Genomic DNA, 9,373 nt, shown 5'->3' with positions numbered 1-9,373 from the left:
TGTACATATATAAATATATTATATCAATAATTTTAACTTTCTGCATAGAAAATAGCAGGCTCAGATGCATTTATTGGTGAATTGTTTCATATACTTAAGGAAAAAAACTATACCAGTTCTCTACAATGTCTACCAGAAGATAAACACATAGGTAATACTTTATATCTCATTCTATGAGGTCAACATTACCTTAATACCAAAACCAGGTAAAAGCATTATAAGAAAAAAAAATCAATGGATCAATATATCTTATGAACATAAATATAAACATTCTCAACAAAATATAAGCAAGTTGAAAAAATAACATATCAAAAGAAATATACACTTTGACCAAGTAGGGTTACCAAATATGCAAGGCTGTTTAACATTTTTAAAAAAATCAATTAATCTAATTAATTATATCAACGGACTAAAATATTTTTAAAACAGAAAATTTCATGAATATATCAATAGACGCAGAAAAAGTATTTGACAAAATCCAACAGTCATTCATGATAAAAAAATTTTAAAATAAATATTAAGAAAAAATGCTCCCATCAAACTACTAGTAGAGGGGAACTTCCTCAACTTGATGAGGAACATTTACATAAAACCTATAATTAACATAATACCTAACTGTGAGAAACTAGAAGCTTTCCAGCTAACTTTGGGAACAAGTCAAAAAATGTTCCCTTTCACTACACACAACTTTACAACAGAACTGTTAACATATATAATACATTTTATTGTAATAAAATAAGGAAAATAAATAAAAGGTATACATGTTGAGGGGAAAACAACTTCATGGATGACATGATTGTCTATGTAGAAAATTCAAAAATATTATTAAAATATCTCCTGGAGCCCTATCCAACATAGCCTGGTTGTCTGGACTGTCATCCCATACACCAAAAGGTGGAAGGTTTCATTCTCAGTCAGGACATGCACTTAGGTTGCTAGTTTGATCCCTTGATTGGGAATATGTGTGTGAGGCAGCTGAGTGATGCTTCTTTCTCACATTGATATTCTCTTTTTCTCTCTCTCAAATCAATAAACATATTTTTTAAAAAAGTCCTGGAACTAATAAGCAATTATAGCCAGGTTGTAGTATGCAAGTTTAATATACAAAAATCAAATACTTGGACAACTCTAACAGCATAATCAATAAAGCATGTTAAAAAAAAAAAAAAAGAGTACAGAGTATATCCAGCAGAGTCTCTTCTGCTAGTACTTCTAAAAAAACAAACAAACAAAATAAAAACACCCTGAATATCCGCTGGTGTGGGGGGAAAAAATCAAATACTTTTCTATACACAAGCAATAGACAAATGGCATTCACAATTAAAAGAAAGTATTATCTATATTAGAACATTCTCAGCAAATACCTAGATATAAATCTAACAAAATACAGGGTGTGGCAAAGTAGGTTTACAGTTATGAGTATACAAAAGTGTTTATTCTTATTATTTATTAATTACTGTGTTATTTTCCATATAAAAAACCAAAACCCAAAATGCTGGCAACATCAAATGCTGATGAGAATGTGGAATAACAGAATTGTCATTCATTGTTGGTGTGGATGCAGAATGGTACAGCAACTATGGGAGACTTTTTGTCAGTTTCTTATTAAACTAAGCATACTCTGACCATATAATCCAGCAATGATGTTTATTAGAATTTACCCAAATGAATTGAAAATTATGTCCACAGAAAAACCTACACACACACAATGTTAATAGCACTTTTATTCATAATTGACAAAACTTGGAAGCAACCAAGATATCCTTTGGTAGGTGCATGGATAAATTAACTGTGGTACATTCAGAACTAGAATGTTATTTAGTTCCGAAAGGAATGACCCGTAAAGCCATGAATAGAAAGGGAAGAATCTAAATTCATATTTAAGTAAAATAAAATAATCTGAAAAGGCTACATACTGTATAACTACAATGACATTCTGGAAAAGGTAAAACTATGATTTAAAAAAAAAAAAAAAACAGTGGTTGCCAGGGGAAGAAAGAAGGTTAAAAAAATTAAAGAAGATAGGATTTTAAGGACAGGGAAAAAAATTCCTTGGTTAAATTTATTCTTAAGTATACTTTTTTTTTTTTTTGCAATAGTAAGTGGGATTATTTTCTCAATTCTTTTTTCTGATAGCTCATTATTTTGTATAACAATGCCACCAATTTCTGATTTTAATTTTGTATCCTTTTACTTTGCTGAATTCATTTATTAAATCTAGTAGCCTTTTGGTGGAGTGTTTATGGTTTTCTATGTACAATATTATGTCATCTATGAATAATGACAGTTTTACTTCCTTCTTTCCAATTCGAATGCCATTTATTTCTTCCTCTTGTCTGATTGCTACGGCTAGTACTGCCAATACTCTGTTGAATAAAGGTGGAAAAAGCAGGACATCCTGGAATTGTTCATGATCTTAAGAGAAACACTTTTAGTTTCTGCCCGTTGTGTATGATGTTGGCTGTGGTTTTGTCATATATATGGTCTTGATTATGTTGTGGTATGAGCCCTCTATTCCAACTTTGCTGAAGTTTTTATCATATATGGGTACCGAATTTGATCAAATACTTTTTCAGCATTTTAAATAGGATAAATCTATTAGAAGTAATAGGCAAGCAAATCATTGCATATAATCCCTTTTGATACCTCTTTCTTAATTTGGATTCAAGTTTTAACTAATTCCACTCTTTCTCAAATAATATTTAGGTAAATATTGTTGGCCTTTGTTAGCATATGGCTTTATGAGGTAATTTTTTGCATGTTATTTCTTGTTACAAATAATACATTCCTAAAACCAAATAGTTTAAAAGAATATTAAAGTGAAGGAAAGGCTTTTTTCAAGAAAATACATATATCTGTCCTGTTACGTACCTTTTTTTGTACATAGTTTTTTGCTTTAATTGAACAGTGTACTCAGCACTTGAAATATATCTGCAAACTTTCAGCCTAACACTTTACCTAAACAAAGATAAGTTCCCTCAGATAAAACTTATTTAGCTGTTCACATTTACAGAAAAAAAAATTATTTGATGTTAGCTGTCTAGATGTTTTTTCCCCATTTGCTGATGAAAATCAGACAAGATAAGCACAATAATTGTTTTGATCAACCAAAGAAAAGTGAACATTATACCCTGAAAATATTATTCATGTTAACATGTACTTTCTTTGCTTGACTGCTCTGCTTATTTATTTCTGAGAAAATCAAAATTCTCAATAATTATTTTTATATATTGATTTCTTCATAAAACATTTTATTGAGTAATTGGTTTGTACCAAGCACTCCTGTAGCTGCTATTGATGCTCTAATGCAATTTATATTTTGGTAGTAGAGAGAAGTAATAAAAGATTAACAATAAGTATATTACATGATATACTGGAAGGTAATGTTAAGTGTCTGAAGAAAAATTAAACCAGATAAAAGATCAGTATATTATACATATGGAGTAGTCTTTTATTTATTAATACATTAAATGGTCAGGTCACCTTAAGAAATAATAAAAATCAGTTATGTTATTAACTGGTGTAATATATTTCCAGGCAGAAGAAATAGCATGTGCAAAAGCCTTGGGTATAAAGTATGCTGATATGTTTGAGTAATGTCATTGTGAAAGAAATATATTGAAAGAGAGTTGGAAAATGAAGTCAGAGAGTAGGCAAAGTCCAAATTACCTAAAGCACTGTAGCTAACAGCAACTTAATGAAAATTTGTTGGGGAAATAAATGTGGATACTTCCTGAAGAAGTTTATACCAAATATGATTAGAGTGGGTTGATTGGAGTACCACAGACTCCATAAATATACACATTTATTTTATTCATTCATAAACAGCTCAAGATGTTTTTAGATGTATACTGAAGTGATAATATGGGAGTAGGTGCTATGTATTTATTCATGAACTCAGACTTATAAAGACCAAGTCATCTTTGAAACCTAACTTCCAAAATTCCTAGATATTTTAATATAGTTGGCAGAAAAATAAGACTTCATAGGTCTTTTTCATGAACCAGGCCTGGAACCTGGAGGCAGCCAGCTTCACTGTTCCACAGTTCAATCACTAGAACTTATCACAGGCCATGATGAGGAACATAGTCTAGCTATGTGACTGAATGAATAAAAAAAACATTGAAAAAGACAGAAATTTCTGCCACATCAATATTTTGTATTTCCTAACATCTTATTGCGAACACTGTTTTCAATGACTATAAACAAATAGTTTGTTGGATATCAAAATTGTATTAATTTGATTGAGATATAATTGTATGCAATAATATATACTCATTTTAAATATACAGTATGAGAAACGTAGACACACCCATGTAACCACCATCTCAAAGAATATTTCTGTTATCCCCTAAATCTCCCTCCTGGTGTTTTTTTTCTCATTATACTGTGTTTTAATGGGTCTCAAAATTCTGTGAGAGATTTTTGGTCAAGTTATTTCCATTAAAAAGTACCAATTTTAAAAACTAATAATTTAAAAAATTTTACACACACACACACACACACACCAAATGATTCATAAAACATCCTCTTTTTCTTCTGAAGGTTTTATGATGCATTGTAACCATTAGCCAGTCTTTTAATACTATTAAACTTAAATGGCCAATAAAGACAAATAGTTCTGGGACCATTTTTTCACCACTGATTAAGACTGGGATGGCAGGTATTGGGGATAATATTCATTTAGCCTTCTGAGCTTTCTGAGAAGACTTTGACAGCTCCAGCTTTCTTCTTGTCCACTGCTGCCTTCTTGTCACAGCAACTGTCTGTCTCATGTTAGAACAGCAAAATGGCCCAGAGGAAAATAGAGTAGTTCTCAACACACATGGGCTTGCCAGGTACCATATTGACAATGGCAGCATCACTGCATTTCAAAAACTTTGAGCCATCTTCCAGCTTTTTTCCAGAATGACAATCTATCTTCTCCTGCAGCTCAACAATTTGCTGAGCAATTTTGCAAGCAATATGAGCTATATAACTATCCAGCACAGGTGCATATTCAGCACTGATTTGGCCTGGATGGTTCAGGATAATCACCTGAGCTGTGAAGCCAGCTGCTTCCATTGGTGGGCCATTTTTGCTGTCATCAGCCACATTACTACAAAACAATCTTTGTCAGACACATTCTTGACATTGAAGCCCACATTGTCCTTAGGAAAAGCTTCACTCAAAGCTTCATGGTGCATTTCAACAGGTTTTTCTTCAGCTGTAATGTTGACTGGAACAAAGTTTACCACCATACTGGGTTTGAGAACACCAGTCTCCACTAAGCCAACAGGGACAGTACCAATACCACCAATTTTGTAGGCATCTTGGAGGGGCAGACTCAGGGGCTTGTCAATTGCACAAGTTGGTGGCAGGATGCAATCCAGAGCTTTAAGCTGTGTGGTTCCACTGGCATTGACATTTTTTTTTTGGTGACTTTCCATCCTTTGAAACAAGGCACTTGTCTCCAGCATGCTGTTACCATTTTAACAGGAAACTGGTGCAAACACTGCAGTGTCAGGTTTGTAGCCAATTTTCTTAATGTAGGTACTGACTTCTTTAAAAAATTTTCATACCTCTTCTGACTCAGTGGAATCCATTTTATTAATATCACCATTTAGGAGTTTCATACCCAGTGTGTAATCCAGAAAGGTATGCTTATGGGTCTGCCCATTTTTGGAGAAACTTGCTTCAATTTCACTAATGCCAGCAGTAACAATCATAACAGAAGAGCCATCCTGGGATGTGCCTGAAATCATGTTTTTGATAAAGTTTCTGTGTCCTGGGACTCAGTGAGAGTCACATAATACACGCTGATCTCAATTTTCCGTAGTGAGATATCGCTGGTGATACCACAATCACACTTAAGCTTTCTGTTTGTCCAAGACCCAGGCATACTTGAAGGGCCCCTTCCCCAACTCAGCACCCTTCTTCTCAAATTTTTCAATGTTCCTTTTGTCAACCCCACCACATTTGTAGATCAGATGGCCAGTAGTGGTAGGCTTGCCAGAATCCATGTGTCCAATGACAGTGATGTTGATTAATCTTTTCCTTACCCATGTCAGCTTTGATTTAGTGGGGTTTTTGTGACACCTGTGTTCTGACGGCAAACTAATTGCAAAAAAGAAGCCCCTCCTGGACTTTTGTAGTCACTCCTCTCCATCCCCAACTACAGGAATTATCTTGTTTCTGTACTGTAAATTAAATCAATCATTTTTAGAATTTCACTTCATGTAGTGCTTGTATTTGTCTTTTCCCAGCACAGTGTTTATGAGATCATCCAAGTTGTCACATGATTCATTAACTTGTTCTTTTTAGTTCTGAATAATACACTGGCCAGTTTAGCTAGTCTCCTACTGGTGGACACCTATTTTAGTTCTTTTTAAATATTATGAATTGTGCTACTGATAATTCTCATGTATAATATTTGTATGAACATGAACTTTACAAATTTTATTGGGTAAATACTTAGAAGTGGAATAACTGGGTAATAATGTTCTTGTTAACAAATGTCTTATTTTTAGATATTATACAGGGTGTGCAATGTTATCTCTGTAATTTTAACTTGATTTACTGAATGGCTAAAGGTGTTTTAATAATTTCCTGTATACAAATCAATTTCCTAGATTTCTATATTAGATGTTTATCTTCTTTTAAAAATAATTTTTCAAGTATAGTTAAAATTCAATATTATATTAGTTTCAGGTATTTAGCATAGTGGTTAGACATTTATAAAACTTACAAATAGTGATCCCCACAATAAGTCTTTCCTAGGAGCACTGCTTTACCACAAATTATGATATATCATTATGTTTTCGCTTACCTTTATCTCAAATATCTTATGACTTATCTCTATGTCTGACTGTGACCTACATTTTATGTTGTACATATGTATAAGTTAAATGAATTCCTCTCTGTCTCTCTCTGATAAATTCATTATTTAGTGTTTCTGTTTTTTCATTATTTTTATTTCTTTTTTAAAAATACTAGATATAACCTACTTTATTGATATAATGACCTGCAAAGGAATACAACACACATTCTGTAAGATGGAGTAGTGAAGAAAAAAAAACTTTGGCTATGGAGCAAAATGCTAATTCACAGGTCATTTATGCCATTGTATCAGTCATGACAGGCAAAATAATGATGCTGTACAAACTCCAAACTATTAATTAAAAATATTCATTTGTTGCTCATGCTATCTCTTCAGGTAGGTCAGAGCTTTCTGCTGCTATTGGTGAGTCAGTCATTCAAGCCTATAATGAAGTATTAGCCATATCAAACATCATCAGAGGGAAAGGATACATTTGGAGGATTGACTTGCTTATATCTAAAATGATGAATACTGGAAATACTGCAAAATGTACTAATATATATCACATTCATTTACTAGTTGCCAATTATTAGCAACTGTAGAAACAAAAATGTCATTCTTATTTTACTTCAAAAATGGCTTTATAAACACACCAGGTCATTTGTGGCTTGATCACAGGTACTGGAAATATCTAACTGTATGTTTCCATAATTGGCTTCATATCCAGGGATTACATAGAGTTCACATCTTTAAATTTAAAAAATTTTGAACACTTCTTTTAGAGAAAATAATTTCTGAAATTTTTATCTATTGAGAAGTGATTGCAATTTTTTAATGATGAAATTTATCAAGAATAAAATCTATAATTTCACGTTTCTTTCTTGGTATGGAGGATGGATTAGAAAACTAATAGTTCTACATAGTGCACCTGAATGTCTACTAATAAAACTGGCAGTAGGCGATTAAAATTTTTTCCTTTTTGTAACTTACTAATGATTACTTTCTAATCTCAGAAGTAAAGCTAGGTTATACTTATTAAACTACTTGCTATGACTTGATTTGGCCAAACCTTGTGGCAGAACTAATATTTAACATGAACTTTTTGCCACAGGAGTGCTGAAAGATGAGGATGGTATCATTTGCTAATTTTGGTCGTATTTGAAATAACAGCAATCTGGCTAAACTTTGCTGCTTCCTTTTTGTAGTTTTCAGATGAACTTGGTGACAATAACACAATGCAGTTTATCAGATTATTTTAGAAGGGGAGGGGATTGGTCAGAGAGCATCTATAAGTGACCCATGGACATGGACAATGATGTTGGGATAGTTTATGGGAGATGTGGTGGGCTGGGTAGAGGAGGGCTACAGACAAAAAATGGGGACAACTGTAATAGAATAAAAAAGAATAAGCTGTTTAAAACCTCAAAAAAAAAATCAATTAACAGAGGCTATCATAAAAAGTTTGGATAAATATAATATTAGTTGTCAAGTTAAAATAAAATTCTTATTTGTTATTTTTTGTAATATTTATTCATTAACTTTTGAAAATTAACAAATTTCTTCATACACACTCAGTTTGTTCCCTTCTATGTGTGCTGAAAGCTAAGGTTAAAAGAGAGACATAATTATTTTTTCCTTAGGATGATTTCTTTAAATTAGTTTTTAAAATATTAAAATAAATGACATTTTATATTGCTAGAGATAACAATTAAAATTTCATTTTAGTTTTAGAAAGAGACAATGGAACAAGATGGCTCTAAAAAGAATCACTTTGCTTCACATCAAAGTACTATCTTCCCTTGGTAAAAGCAATTATCTAGACTATATTATGAGTATAAATTTTAATTGTGTGAAGCCATTTTCTAACAAGATTAAATAAGTCTTTTGTTCCTGATCATGACTTCTTTGTTATAGCTCTGAAATTGTTTTGAAGGTGGGGAGTCGTTCTTAGCTTTTTACCCATTAATAAAATATTAGTAGTAAAAATATAGCCAGCATTCTTAATATTGTTCAGCAATTTATAATATATGTATGAGCAATACATGTAATTACCAAAGTTTATTTAGTTTTATAGGCAATAAAATAAAAAGACTTGGTATAATTTTTTCTGCAAAATTATTTAAATAATTATTTTTAAAAGCAATTACTTTTTCTCAATTCCTTCATTTTTAATTGTAAATCTATAAATTATATATAAGAAATTTAAAAACAATAAACATGCTTTCTCTTGGCATTCTTAGAAAACAGTCTTCCATATGAATGGTGTGCTAGAGAGAAAACATTATTTCTTGATACTGTGTATATTTAAAAATATATATTTGTTTACAATAAAATATTATTTTATATTGCTATATTTTATATTATAAATATGTAAATGTTATATAATAGTTTTATATAAAAATAAAATGATTCTATCAGTAATTATTAGAGAGCAATTTTACTGTGGGGGTTTGAGTGTGTTTCAAAGAGATGGTCACAGCAATACGAGTAAATTAATTCAACCTACTCCAGTGTTTTCCAAAAAGACTTTATCTTTTTAATATTTATTTTATAAATATATTAATTATCATTTAG

At 31.5% G+C, this 9,373-nt stretch overlaps 1 pseudogene; it reads right to left on the bottom strand.

The window, feature by feature from the left end:
• Positions 1-4,679: 4,679 nt before the first annotated feature.
• Positions 4,680-8,762, bottom strand: LOC150012283 (elongation factor 1-alpha 1-like; annotated as a pseudogene).
• Positions 8,763-9,373: the final 611 nt, after the last annotated feature.

Source organism: Furipterus horrens, unplaced genomic scaffold, assembly GCF_987537825.1.
Source record: "Furipterus horrens unplaced genomic scaffold, mFurHor1.1.pri manual_scaffold_4, whole genome shotgun sequence".
NCBI classification, from domain to species: domain Eukaryota; kingdom Metazoa; phylum Chordata; class Mammalia; order Chiroptera; family Furipteridae; genus Furipterus; species Furipterus horrens.
The sequence above is the reverse complement of the archived record's forward strand: the minus strand, read 5'-3'. Positions and strand labels throughout refer to the sequence as shown.